Consider the following 14,124-nt stretch of genomic DNA (forward strand, 5'->3'; position numbering starts at 1 on the left):
CCATCAGCATCCCTGTCGTGACCCCTCATGGGCAGCTGCTTAGTAGTGTTCACAAACAGATCTTTATTCCAGTGGCCGGCCAAAAGAGCATCCTGCACCAATGCTTCTCCCTAAACGTCGCTGAGAGCCAGGTCTGGGCACAGCTCCAGGCGTCTGCTGCAGGTGTGTTTAAGGCTTCTGAAATAATATGGCAGCAATGCTGCTGTATTTGAACTCAGGTGCAACCGGCCAAAGTCTGGCTCCTTGCCAATTTTTAAACACAGGGTGGGGACGTCCAGTCAGTTTGACTCCAGAGTGTTGTAGGGCATGCAGGTAACCTCAAGTCAGTAATGGACAGCCGCAAAGCAGTGTGGGATGGCAGTTGGAAGACTGGCAAAGCAGTGGGCTGCAACATTTCATTCACATGAACAATAGACCAAACTAACTTAATTTATATCAAACTTAATACAGAGTGGGCCCCTCATAAGACACAGCCAAGAAGGAGACAATGTCTGTGGTCCACGTGTCTGTGGTTAGAGCACTCATGCAGGAGGTGGGCGACCTGGGTTCAAATCCCCATACTGCCTGATTCACAGCAGGGACATGAAACCAGGTCTCCCTCTTCTCAGATGAGTGCCCTAGCCACTGGGCTAGAGGAGGGTATGCTGGGGTGTGTGTCTCAATCTCTCCTGGTCCACTTTGTACAAAGTACTTGACTGGTCCATGGGCCAAAAGACAGGTGGGAGACCTGGTTTCTAGTCCTTGCTGTGAATCAGGCAGAATGGAGACTTGAACCCAGACCCCACATTCTGGGTGAGACTAAGCTATAGGGGCACAGGTATCACCAACTCCTCCTTCTTGGCTGTGTCTTATGCAGCAGGTGTTTTCTTAGGCAGCCTCTAAGCCCACCTACTGGATAGGGCAAGATAGGTAGGGAAACACCTAAGGCATGTCCACACTGCAGCTGGGCATGTGTCTCCCAGCCTGGGTAAACTGACATGTCCTAGCATCGCTTGAGCTAGTGCGCTGATAACAGCATGTGGATGTTGCAGCATGTGTTACTCACCCACGCACAAGCCTGACCGACCACCTGGCTCCCAGCTGCAGCGTCGACATGTACCTGGTTTGTAAAATCAATTGGGGCTGAGTTGTGCATCAAGCGCTGAGCTACTCAGCAGTGTCGAGATTAAAGTCGCTGTTTGTGCCTACTGGCAGAAACATAAGCACCTGGGATGGAAACTTAGGAGTGTGGGGAATTTAGGCATCTACAGGGTTAGGCAGCTGAGAGGTGGCTTTGTGAATGCCACTGGCACCTAATGTTGGAGTTAGGTGCCTTAGGTCCCCTTGTGAATCAAGATCATGCTTGGCTTTGTACTCAAACTTTTCCAGGGTTGACTTTGGAGTGTAATGTCTTTCTTTTCTCATATCATATTTTGTTCTGTCTCCGTTTATCTTTGTCAGTTATCCCTCAGTAAAGATCATTGAGACATGTTTTGATCTGTATATTAATAAAAAAACAAAAAACAAAATGTGCAACACACAAGCTGTGTTTATATTCTGTCAAAAAATTACCAATTTGCATTCACATGGAACCATTTTATCTGAACCAGATCTGCAAAATGTTCAGGATTGATTGGTAGGGTAGGATTTATCCTTCTCGATCCCTTTATCAAAGAAACCAGTACATCTTTAGGTTTCTCCAGTAAGCTATCTCAAAAGAGCCTCCTGGGGAAAAACTGATGGAATATAAGATACTCTAAAGGAAAAAATATGAAATGTAAGATGCTTTAAAGAGGTGGTTTACTCAGTGGCTCTCGAACAGGGGATTCTAAATACCTTATTATAGAAAGAGATTGGTAGGAAAATGCTGAAGTGTTAAACATTTGCAAACCTATGAGTGCTAGATGTGGCAGAGAACAATTAGCAACAAGTGCTAATTTCAGTCCCCCTGTGGTTATATTTTACATCAGTGGGATTTACCTTTGTCATAACTATAAAGGGAAGGGTAACAGCTCTCCTGTGTACAGTACTATAAAATCCCTCCTGGCCAGAGACTCCAAAATCCTTTTACCTGTAAAGGGTTAAGAAGCTCGGGTAACCTGGCTCACACCTGACCCAAAGGACCAATAAGGGGACAAGATACTTTCAAATCTTGGGGGGGGGGGAAGACTTTTGTTTGTGCTCTTTGTTTTGGGGGTTGTTCGCTCTTGGGACTGAGAGGGACCAGACGTCAATCCAGGTTCTCCACATCTTTCTAAACAAGTCTCTCCTATTTCAAACTTGTAAGTAAACAGCCAGGCAAGGCGTATTAGTTTTACTTTGTTTTCTCAACTTGTAAATGTACCTTTTACTAGAGTGTTTATCTTTGTTTGTTGTACTTTGAACCTGAGACTAGAGGGGGGTCCTCTGAGCTCTTTAAGTTTGATTATCCTGTAAAGTTATTTTCCATACTGATTTTACAGAGATGATTTTTACCTTTTTCTTTAATTAAAAGCCTTCTTTTTAAGAACCTGATTGATTTTTCCTTGTTTTTAGATCCAAGGGGGTTGGATCTGTATTCACCAGGAGTTGGTGGCAGGAAGAAGGGGGGATGGTTAATTTCTCCTTGTTTTAAGATCCAAGGGGGTTGGAACTGTATTCACCAGGAGTTGGTGGAAGGAAGGAGGGGGGATGGTTAATTTCTCCTTGTTTTAAGATCCAAGGGGTTTGGATCTGTATTCACCAGGGAATTGGTGAAAGGTTTCTCAAGGCTTCCCAGGGAAGGGAATTAGCTTTGGGAATGGTGGCAGCGGACCAGATCTAAGCTGGTAGTTAAGCTTAGAAGTTTTCATGCAGGCCCCCACATTTGTACCCTAAAGTTCAAAGTGGGGAAGTAGCCTTGACAACCTTTTATTTGGAAGTGCACTGTTAACAATGCACCCTGGTTCCATCTAACTCCCCAAATACATCTACAACTTCCTACTGAGGATTTTGGAACTCTAGTCCAGCAGAGGTTTTTATGGTGCTGAAAAACATAATTGTAATGAATGCTGGATTGCAGGACAAGGCTTGCATGAAAATTTCACTCTTTGGTTGTTGGGTTTCAATATTTGAAACTGACAAAACGTGTAGCGTTTTCCTGAGTTTCAGCTTGATCTTCAGTTCACGCAAACCTAACATTCAAAGTGAAATTCAGGAGGCAAGGAAAAGTGTGAACTGAACCTACCAAAATGATTAGTGGAAGCTGTATGCAACCCAGACCTGGCTTTCACAATATCCAACACATATGGCAGGTAATACTTTTCCAATGTCAGGCCTCTATCCTGCAATTAAATATACAAGAGTATACCCGGATGCCCACTGAAATCAGTGGGGTCCCACACAGCACAATGGTCCACCCCACTGTGGTCCTGATTTGCAGCATCAGGACCACAGTGATCAACAAAGTGGTTCACTGCCATTAAGTTCCTTACCATTGAGGTTACTAGTTCTTAAACAGCATGAGCTTTGGTCTGTCCCATATGGCAGCTCACTTAATAATCAATGTGTGTGTGGAAGTATCTGACTTGAGATGTACATTCAGTGTTCACTTCTCACAAATTAGTAACTGTTCTAGGGGATTGGGAAGTAGGGTGACCAGATGTCCCAATTTTATAGGGACAGTCCCAATATTTGGGGCTTTTCTTTATATGGACTCCTATTACCCCCCACCCCGTCCCGATTTTTCACACTTGCTATCTGGTCAACTTATTGGGAAGCCACTTTTATGTTAATGCCTGATAAAATCAACCATGGGAGGGAGGCAAAGAATGGCTACAAATTGTCAGAGAACAGAGACAACAATGAAGTTGATTCCTGTGGTTGCCGCTTTGTGCAATAATTAGTGACTTCTGTAGAATGATGAAAATGTAAACAGCTACCTAACTATTTTTTAATAAGTAAGGGGGAGGGAAGATTTCCTAGTTGAAAACTCCCATTCCTCTCTAAATGTAGTACCAATTTGCACTCTGCAAATATTGATCTGCAGCATCCATTTGTTTGTTGTCACTTTAATCTAAATTACTGCACAAAGGTTATTGGACCGTTATTACTATAGAATACTGTAGTACTTTATTAAAGGACTGTATATATTTTAATTCAGTATGATACTCTTTCATGACAACATTTCATGTCTTCCTCAAAAAATGTGAAGAATCACAGAAGGAGCCTTGTCTTGTTCTACTTCTCAGTATTTATATTCCATATATTCTAAAGATCCTTAAAATAGCCAGGAAAAAAAAAAGACCCACAACTTTAGCTTGCATAAATGTAAAGTTGCTAACGCATAAACCTAACTTATTCTTTCAATTTTAATGTATGTTTTATGCAAATATTTGGTTTGCTATTTAATTAAAACATGAGTGGTTACTCTAGCAATTGCTAGAAGCACTTTATTAAAGGCATGCACTCTTGACAATATTTAGTACTTGTTTGGTAACTGACCTTTATTATATCAAGTGGTTTTACAGCGTTTCAGCTGGCTTTAAAATATAGACTATCCACTAAGCCAGGGAAAACTGAAGTTCAGTATTGCCTGATTTACCTTGCCCTATTTTCTATTTTCCCAGGGTGATATCCATCCCTGTGCAGTGAACTAGTATGATGTCTATACACCAGTTTATCCCAAAGGCCACAATTGAGCAATCCATCCCTAGTTAGGAAGACATGCTCAAGTCCTGCTGACATCACATTCTTAGTACTCTGCTGAATAAGTATGGATTTGAGCTCTTTCTTAAATATTTTGTTGAATGGGGGCTTATAATTGTAATGTAAAAAAATACATTTTATGCAGGGCGAGAAATCTAGAGATGGGACTCCACAAAAAACGTATCTCCTCCCAATGCTCAGCTAATGGGAATACAGATCTATAATGGGGATGGAAGTTATTTTCTACACTTTTCAAGTCATTGACTACAAACAGAGCTAAGCAAAATCCAGAATTTCCATTTCATAGGAAATTCCATTTTTTCAAAATTTGTTTTCAGCCCAAATCAGAAAGAAAAGTTGAAATGGCTTTTTTTTTTTCAGAATGTAATGATCAGAAATTTTGATTTGGAATGTTGAAATATTTTATGATGACACATGTGATGACAATGAAATATTCTGACCATGCCAAAATTGAAATATTTAACTTGTGTTGGAGTCAGTTCAACATTGCCTTATGGGAACTGTAGTTCAGGAACCTGATATCCCCATGTAAATCCATGGTAGAGATCATCCTCGAATCGAGGGATTGCCAATCAATCGATCCCCATTCTCAACTATGGGCGGGACTCCTTATCTGGACTACATCTCCGATGATGCACCACACAGCTTGGTTGGAAGGGAATCCACAGTGCATCATGGGAGACTTAGTCCTCCAAGGATCCCAATCCATAGAGAAGGGGGGCGGTGCAGAGGTAGAACTCCCATAAGGCAATGTGCCACAACAGAAAATGCAGTTTAATGTTGAAATGGCTCAAAACACTTCAGATCAGTTCAACAAAAATATTCCAATTCACTTTGAACCATCCAAAACAAAATATTTCAATTTTCCCACAGAAAATTTTAATTTTTGTGGAAACTGCCTCTTCTGTTCGAAAATCATTCCTGTGGAAAACCTACAACCTGGTCTAAACACAAAGGAGAATGTTGTAACCTCTACTCAGTTAGGGTCCGTGTCTCTCTACCGTTTGGACAAATGAAAGGCATATACAGTTTCAATGATTAGGGTGCAACCTGATCTACAGTAAATGAGGTTCTTCTTTCACATTAGCTTTACATTGACTTCAGTGGGATTACTCCTGACTTACATCTGTGCAATGGAGAGAACCAGGCAAAATATTTGTAGAGTATGGGGACAAAGGTTTGTATGTGGCCTCTGTGTGGAAGGTGGTGTATTGGGGGTTGCATTGCAAATAGAGTAATATAATATCCCATTGTTTTCTGCAGCTGACTTATGTAAAGCACTCCTTTTGCTCACAGTAGGGAGAAATTGATCAGAATCAGTGAATAACAAGGTGTTCCAACTCAAATGGTGACATGCTCATGCTGTTTTATACAAACAATCAGACTTCGACTGGCTACTACTTGCTTTAGGGAACAATTCTGTCCACCTCCTATTGTGATGTCATTGACCCTGTTTCAGCGATATGCTGGAGTGGGCTTTGGGGTCTCCTAGGAACCCCTGGTTAAAATATTTCTACCAAGCTCATACTGAGAATATTACCATAAATCCTCTGCCTCTTTGGGAGTCGCCTCTTTGGGAGTCACCTCCTCTGCAGCCTGCTGACCTTCCACTCTCAGAACTAGCTTATCCCTTGGGCTCATGGAAATGTTTCTTACAAGCAAATGTTTGCCTTTGGATTGGCCATGGTTTGCATTCAGGGGCGTGCAAGGGCTGCCGTGGCAACGAGTGTCTGTGCAGAGAACAAAATGGGGGTGCTCTTTGGATGGTTTTGTAACACACTGCTGGGGATATTCAGAGCGGTGAGACTCTGTGTTACCTTTCTCCATCAGCAAGAGTGAGCTTGGGTAGAAACTAGACTGTGTGTCAGCTCCCTGTCCACACTAGTCTGTCTTCCCCGCCAGTAGACTCCTCGAGGCTCTCCCAGCTCAAACCTTGCTTAGGAGGTAACAGGCGGTAAACTCAAGCCCCCGCCACAGCTCCTCAGAGATGTTTCTCTGCAATGCACCGCATCTATCACTGTGCATTCACAGAAGATACTAAGTTTGCTGCTCTGTTAAAGAGTCAGTATAATACAGTTTGGTTTTTTAACGGGGGTGTATTTACCCTTCCCTTCAAACACAGCACTGAATTGGTCAACAGTAAAAGTAAAACAAGTTTTTTAACAGAAGAACACGGATTAAATGGTATCAAGTAAAAGGGATAAAGGTAGAGATGGTTACAAGCAAATAAAGGGGACAACGCACCTCTAAAAGACTAAAACTTATCCTAGAAAAATAGTCTTTGTTCAAGATGGTCTCTCTCACCTCCAACTGCCTTTCTAGTTTTTTACTGGCTGGCCTGGTAGTGATAACCCCTGCCAGTTTAGCTGAGTGGTTTTGTTTCCTGCTAATTATGGCAAATCCACCTTCCTTTGCCTAGAATAGAACTGTTTATTTTACAATAATTCTTAGGATAAACCTGTTTATCACCTTTATCTAGGCTGTCTGGTCTTCAACATGTTTGAGTAACATCTCACAGAGGGAATTCATATTTTCACATATAATAACATGTTTTACAATGCTATTAATAACCAGCATGCTATTAACTTTCCTATAGTACATCACAAGACCTGTTTTGTACATATTAGTGCAGGGGGGTGTAAGATGTGAATACAGAGATGCCTAGGATTACAGCTTTCTTCCTCACAGCAGTGCAGGTGTTGGCCACAATCTGGCCCAATGTTTGTTAGGAAATATGACTGATTAAAAATTAAAATAGCATATAATTAGCCACATGTATAGTCAAGTCATAACTGCAGCAAAATCTATTTGCATCCCCTTGTTTGTATGCGTATACTTTCTATTAAAGACTCTGAGAAATGACACTACAAACACTTAACGGGGAAGGATGGACTTATAGTCTCTGTTACTGAGGAGAATTTTACGGTGACCTCTGTCTGTCCCAGATGATATGCTGAGCAGCTTTATGTACAAGCCTAGATCCTCAGCTCATGTAAATCTGCATAACTTCTATAGACATCAGCTGAGTTACTCTAACACCATCTGAGGATCTGGCCAACCATCTTCATCAATGTGAGTCTCAGGGCTGAACATTCTCATGAGAGACTGAGGATGACGTTGGGAGTCGAGATGTATCAACTGGAGTTGGTGAGAAATGTTCCAATCAAACTGTTTAGCTGGAAAATGCTGGTTCGTGGAACCTGAAATTTATGCTGAGAGTAAGTTGGGTTTGAACTTTTGCCTAATCACAAGCAGGATTGCAGGGGAACCCTTGCCTGCAGTCAGTTTGCCCTTGGGCACTGCGGCAGCCCTACCATGCAAATCTCCTCAGGCCGGGGTCCCATGTTTCTAGGGTCAGTGCAGCCCAACTCAAATGTCAAAATGAATGAAATTTCCCACAAACTAGAAATACTGCATTTCGGCAAGCTCTACTCTCACATTCTAATCTTCACTTGGTTGCTTCCTTGCAGAATGGCTTTGGGCAATCACATCGTCCTTCTCTGCCTTTTCCTGCTTTTATAGATGAGGTAATAACTTACCCACCTACTTTTCAGGGTGCTGTATAGACTAACTAGCTGATATTTGCACAGTGTTCCGAGTATGCAAAACACCATAGAAAAGATTAAAAGATTGTCACTTCTGGTGGCAATATGTTTTACTGCTTCTGCATTGGGTAGTGCTTGCCGAACCATCATTAATAGGGCCCTACCAATTTCATGGCCATGAAAAACATGTCATGGACTGTGACGTCAGCCCTTCCCCATGAAATCTGATCTGCCCTGCTGCTGGGGGCCTGGGGCTCCTAGCTGCTAGTCCAGACACACTGGGGAGGGACAGGACTGGACCTTGCCTTGCATGGCTGCTCTTGGTGGGGAGATCAGACCCACCTCCAGAGGTAGCGCAGAAATGAGGGTGGTACACCCAGGGCCGGCTCTAACTTTTTTGCCACCCCAGGCAAAAAGGAAGAGCGCCGCCCCGCCGTACCCCCCCCCCCGCGTGAGTGCCGCCGAAATCCCCGCCCCCCAGCACCACGCCACCCGAAGCCCTGCCCCCCTCCAAGCGCCGTGCCACCTGAAGCCCCTGCCCCCCTCTGAACACCACACCGCGCCAGCCCCCGCCCCCAAGACCCCGCCCCCCCCGAGCACCGTGCCGCCCGAAGCCCCCGCCCCCCCTCCGAGCACCACGCCGCCCAAACCCCCGCCCCCCGAAGCCCCGCCCGAAGCCCCCGCCCCGCCTCCGAGCACCGTGCTGCCCGAAGCCCCGCCCCCGAGCACCGCCCGAAGCCTCCGCCCCCCCTCCGAGCGCCGCGCCGCCGAATCAAAAAAATAAATAAATAAATAAAAAATCGAGTGCCGCCCTGCCCCAAGGTGCCGCCCCAAGCACGTGCCTGGAGCCGGCCCTGGGTACACCCTCACTTCTGCGCTGCAGCAGCCTCGGAGCTCGGCTCCGGGCTTCCGTCTACCCCTCCCCCCCTGCGGCTCCTGCTGTGGCTCCGAGCACCGAGCGCGGGGCTTCCTCCCCCAGTGGCTCCTGCCAGCTGCACCCAGGGCAGCCTGGGCTCAGGGCTTCTGTCCCTCCCCCCCTGCTCCAGCCAGGGCTCGGGGCAGCCAGGGCTGGGGGCTTCTGCCCTCCCCCCCCAAAGGCAGCCCGGGCTCTGGGCTTCTGCCCCCTGCCGCTCCAGCTGGAGCTCAGGATGCCCCGCGACTCCAGCCCCAGATGGGGTTTCTGCCCCCCACAGTGGCTCCTGCCGGGGCTGGGGGCTTCCGCTCCTGCCGGCTGCTTCCACCACTTGCCACTCCAGCTGAGGCTTGGGGCAGCCCAGGCTTGGAGCTTCAGCCAGCACTTGGGGTGCCGAGGCTCAGCTCTGAAGGCAGCACAGAAGTGAGAGTGGCAATCTTAGGACCCTCCCTACAACAACTTTGCACCCCCCCCCCCACCACAATCCCATTCTGGGTGGGACCCCCCACAGTTACAATGCCGTGAAATGTCAGATGTAAACATCTTGAAATCATAAAATTGACCAAGTTTAAAACCCTCTGGCAGTGAAATTGATCAGAATGGACAGCGAATTTGGTAGGGCCCTAATCATGAACATGTGACTGTCAATAGCTTCGGCATCCTCCTGTCTTTGGTTTGTGTCTTTTGCATCTCTTTATTTATTTTTTTATATAACTGCTGCATCCCATCTTTCTAGAAGCTGATATTTTCCCTCTGTTTTAACTGTCCACGCTGCTTTGTTGGATTAGTTAATAATTACTAGTCTGATAAAATAAATGCATGTTTTAAAACAATATATTTCCTGATTATACACTTGTAGTTGACAGCTAAATGTATATGGATCTATGATTTATGGGGAAAAAAATACCTGATCTCACTTACCTAAATTCTATCTTTGAAATATTATCAATAGCTGATTATTGTTTTGTGATGAATCATTAAGGTTGACTGACTATGGGTCACAAGGCAGGGGGTCATGTCTGAATGTGGAGCTCCTCCCATTTTAGAGACGAGCAGCTCCTAAATTGTACGTAGAGGCACCTGTCAGCTATCTAGAATGCCCGAATAAAGTTAATTTTCAGAGCTGAGAGGGTAGCATCTGGACTGAAGTAATTAGCATTAAAAATATATCCAAAGTGTGTGTTAGAGAACTCCGTGGGATGGTTTACAATGTGCTGCTCTAACTTACCTATGGTGCCTGGCATTCTAGGCACCTTCACGGAAGCTGTTAAACATCTAACACCAACTTGGTAATGTGTGCTCTGTTTGCTAAAGTGGCTGCTGGATTTTTTCCCACCTCCATTGTCGCTTTGACAGGGCTCCAGGAGGAGTTCTGGTTCATTCATTTGTATTTCTGGTTATTATTTTTTCCACCCACTGTGTATTACTGTTCATTTGTCAACATTACATTTTAATTGCTGTACGTCAGGCCATTTACAGAGCAATTCCAAATCCTTATGAATTTTATTTGCACCTGTCTCCACGTTCAGCTCTTTGCTCGCTCCCCACACATTCCATGGAGATCATTTATATAGAATAAAACAGCAAGAGCCTTAATACTTGACACAAGACCTATTTTAATACTTCCCTTGGATGGAAGGCTCACTCACTATCACGCTGGTTTCCATTTTGCGACCCGTTACTTTATCCAGCCCTTTTAACGGGGCTGCCTGCAGCTTAGGGTGATGCAGATATTTGGCATAAAGCTAAACATTGACAAATCCAAAATATGTCATCACATGGCGCAAACTGTTCTTTATCGGTCTTGTTCGTATTAGCAGTGATATAATGTCTTCTCACCGTTTTTTCTTAAACCTGTTTCCCAGTTTATTAAACTAAGCTGAAAGAAACATGGTTTAAGCCACAATAGTGCTAAATCTACACTATAAAGTAATGGCGCAATTCCCAAGTCAAGTAGATATACTTGTACTATCTCTCATCTGAGCGCGCGCGCACACACACACACACACACACACACACACACACACACACACACAAATGTAACGTAGTCACGGTAGCAGGGGCAGTAGCAACACAGGCTAGCTACTCTGAGAACAATCCTCCCTGACAGAACAAGGAGTAATGGTCTCAAGTTGCAGTGGGGAAGGTCTAGGTTGGAAACACTGTTTCACTAGGAGGGTGATGAAGCACTGGAATGGGTTACCTAGGGAGGTGGTGGTGGAATCTCCATCTTTAGAGGTTTTTAAGGTCAGGCTTGACAAAGCCCTGGCTGGGATGATTTAGTTGGGGTTGGTCCTGCTTTGAGCAGGGGGTTGGACTAGATGACCTCCTGAGGTCTCCTCCAACCCTAATCTTCTATGAACCCTGTGGATACGTTCTTGGGGTGGCTAGCTAGTGTGTATGCTTTTTGCACTGGTATGACTGTCATTTATAACAACACTTTTAGTTAATCCAGTGCCACACTTCATGTATACCAGCCCATAGAAAGAGCTGGTCAAAAATCATTCTGATGGAAAAAATGCCCTTTTCACAAAACTAAAGTTTTCTCAGTGGAAGCTTCAGTTTCTCTCTCTCTCTCTCTCTCTCTCTCTCTCTCGATATCTATATCTATCTATTAAAAAATTTCCCCATGAGGAAAATAGGAATGAGGACTGCTGGCCACCTGGAAGTCCTGAGACCTCCAGCAGAAGCCAAGGCTCTCGCAGCTTCCAAACCTCCTGCTGCAGAGTTGGGAGAATGGAAGTCCTTCGATGGGCTCCTAGGAGGGTTGGGTTCAATGATGGCATAGAGAACTCTCTAGTAATTCTCCAGGTGTAGCATTTCATAATGAGGGAAATAACCTTGGATTAGTCACACATTTTAGAGGTAGAATATTGGTGTCCCAATACCTCAGTTGTTCTGCCTGCGGATTGTTTTCCCCGAGCTTTTATGCAGGATCAGGTAAATGAAAGCTGCCCTCTCCATGTTGCATTTCTTCTATTCTCGATACTACTGCACTTTCTCCCTCCTCCTCCTCACACTTAGTTCCAACCAGGGATTTCTGGAAGTAGAATGCAGCAGGCACCATGATTCTGTTGTGGGAGAGAGGGTGGCAAAGGGGAAAGGAACGACTGATGGGCTTTCTCCATCTCTTAACACTTAACCATTTGTCCCTCTTCATTCCCCTTTGTGTCTTCCTATATTTCTTACCAACATAAACCTTTCCAGGCACCAACTGCCTGTAGTGAGCACCTCTCCTCACATCCTTCTCCCAGTGGGAGATTCCTCTAGGTCCGCTTCTGTTCTCAAGCTTCCTTGGGCGGGGTCTTAGTCAGAAGCCCCACTGACTGTTCCTACTGCCCCAAAGCTCCAGCTCTCCTGGCTTTGGGAACCTGTGTGGGGGAGGGATAGCTCAGTGGTTTGAGCATTGGCCTGCTAAACCCAGGGTTATGAGTTCAATCCTTGAGGGGGATTTAGTTGGGGATTGGTCCTGCTTTGAGCAGAGGGTTGGACTAGATGACCTGAGGTCTCTTCCAACCCTCATAATCTCTGATTCTAAGATGGAACCACAGAAAGGAGCTGGTTTTTATGACCAGGGAAATGGGGGATTCTCAAGCTGTTTCTCTTGAACCTAACCCTATTCATCTGCTGTCTTTGCAGGTCACTTGAAAAAAAATATCCAGCAAATCCAGCTCCCACTCAACAGTTTAAAGTACCACTTCTAAGTGGGCCCATGAAATACCTGGAACCTGCTAATCTATGAAGGTTTTCCTTCTTGAAAATGTGGATCTGATTCACTATGTGCAGACCACTCATGAACTCTGCTGTATAGGGTCCTTGCAGAGCTGACGGCTCCCTGAAGTGGAGTGAGATGAGGGTAACAGTGTGTGCCACATTGCGTGAGGCAACAGAATGAGATAAGAAAGAGAACAGAGACCATTCATCTTTCTTGGGCTGTCTTTTCTGTATGTGAAACTGATTTGTGCTCCATCTTTTTAAAATGGAGAAATGAAGAAAATGATTATTTTGAGGTTCCCCCTAGTTACAGTAATTTTTTTCATGCCCATGGAGTATGGCGTATATTTTAGTCTGTGGATGAAGAAACAGAGAGAGACTGCCAGGTGCAGATCCACAGTTTAGTATGTTACACATTTTTTTTAGAGATATAGGAATTGCCAGACTGGATCAGAGCCAAGATCCATCTAATCCAGTATTCTGTCTCTGACAGTGGCCACTACCAGATGGTTCAGAGGAAGCCCACATGTGTGCAGCTGTGGGATAATCAGCAACTCATGAATGTCTCATCCTAATCCCTACTAGTTACATATTGCTTTAAACCCGAAAACCTGAGCTCTTTATCCCTTCCAAAACTGTTTGCATTAACTAGTCTAACTTGAATACTCTTGGCCATGTAAATGTCCAGTTCCTCATAGAAAGGTTCAAAGATGCCGCATCTGGTGGCAATAAATTTCACCGTCTGTGCATTGGGTGAAAGAGTGTTTCCTTTTACCGCTTCTGGATTTACAGCTTTACTGTTTCGTTGTATGTATTGCGCACCAGAGCCGAATAGAATATAAGTAACTGATCACAATGTCCTAACCTTTTCTTGGACAGTTTGATTCCTTATTCAGGAAGCAGAATTGAGCAACAAACAATGACAAAAACAGGCACTATTGCCCAGGACCAGAATAGGTGATAGAAATAGGCAAATGATTCCAAAATATTCCAGTTAATATTTTCTCTCACTTAAGGCTAAAATGTGACATTCTCATTAAGCACAGCTCTGAGCAACCAGTCATGCATAAGCTGCACGACTATAGGAGCAGCACAAGGAGATTGGGTGTTGTGTTCACACTCTACCCACATTTTCTTTACTGCTTCTCCTTGCCCGGGGGGGAGAAAGGACAGGGTCATAATTTACTCCTCACTGACTGAAGTCAATCATAGACTATCAGGGTTGGAAGGGACCTCAGGAGGTCATCTAGTCCAACCCCCTGCTCAAAGCAGGACCAATCCCCAGGC

Source organism: Emys orbicularis, chromosome 6, assembly GCF_028017835.1.
Source record: "Emys orbicularis isolate rEmyOrb1 chromosome 6, rEmyOrb1.hap1, whole genome shotgun sequence".
Taxonomy (NCBI): Eukaryota; Metazoa; Chordata; order Testudines; family Emydidae; genus Emys; species Emys orbicularis.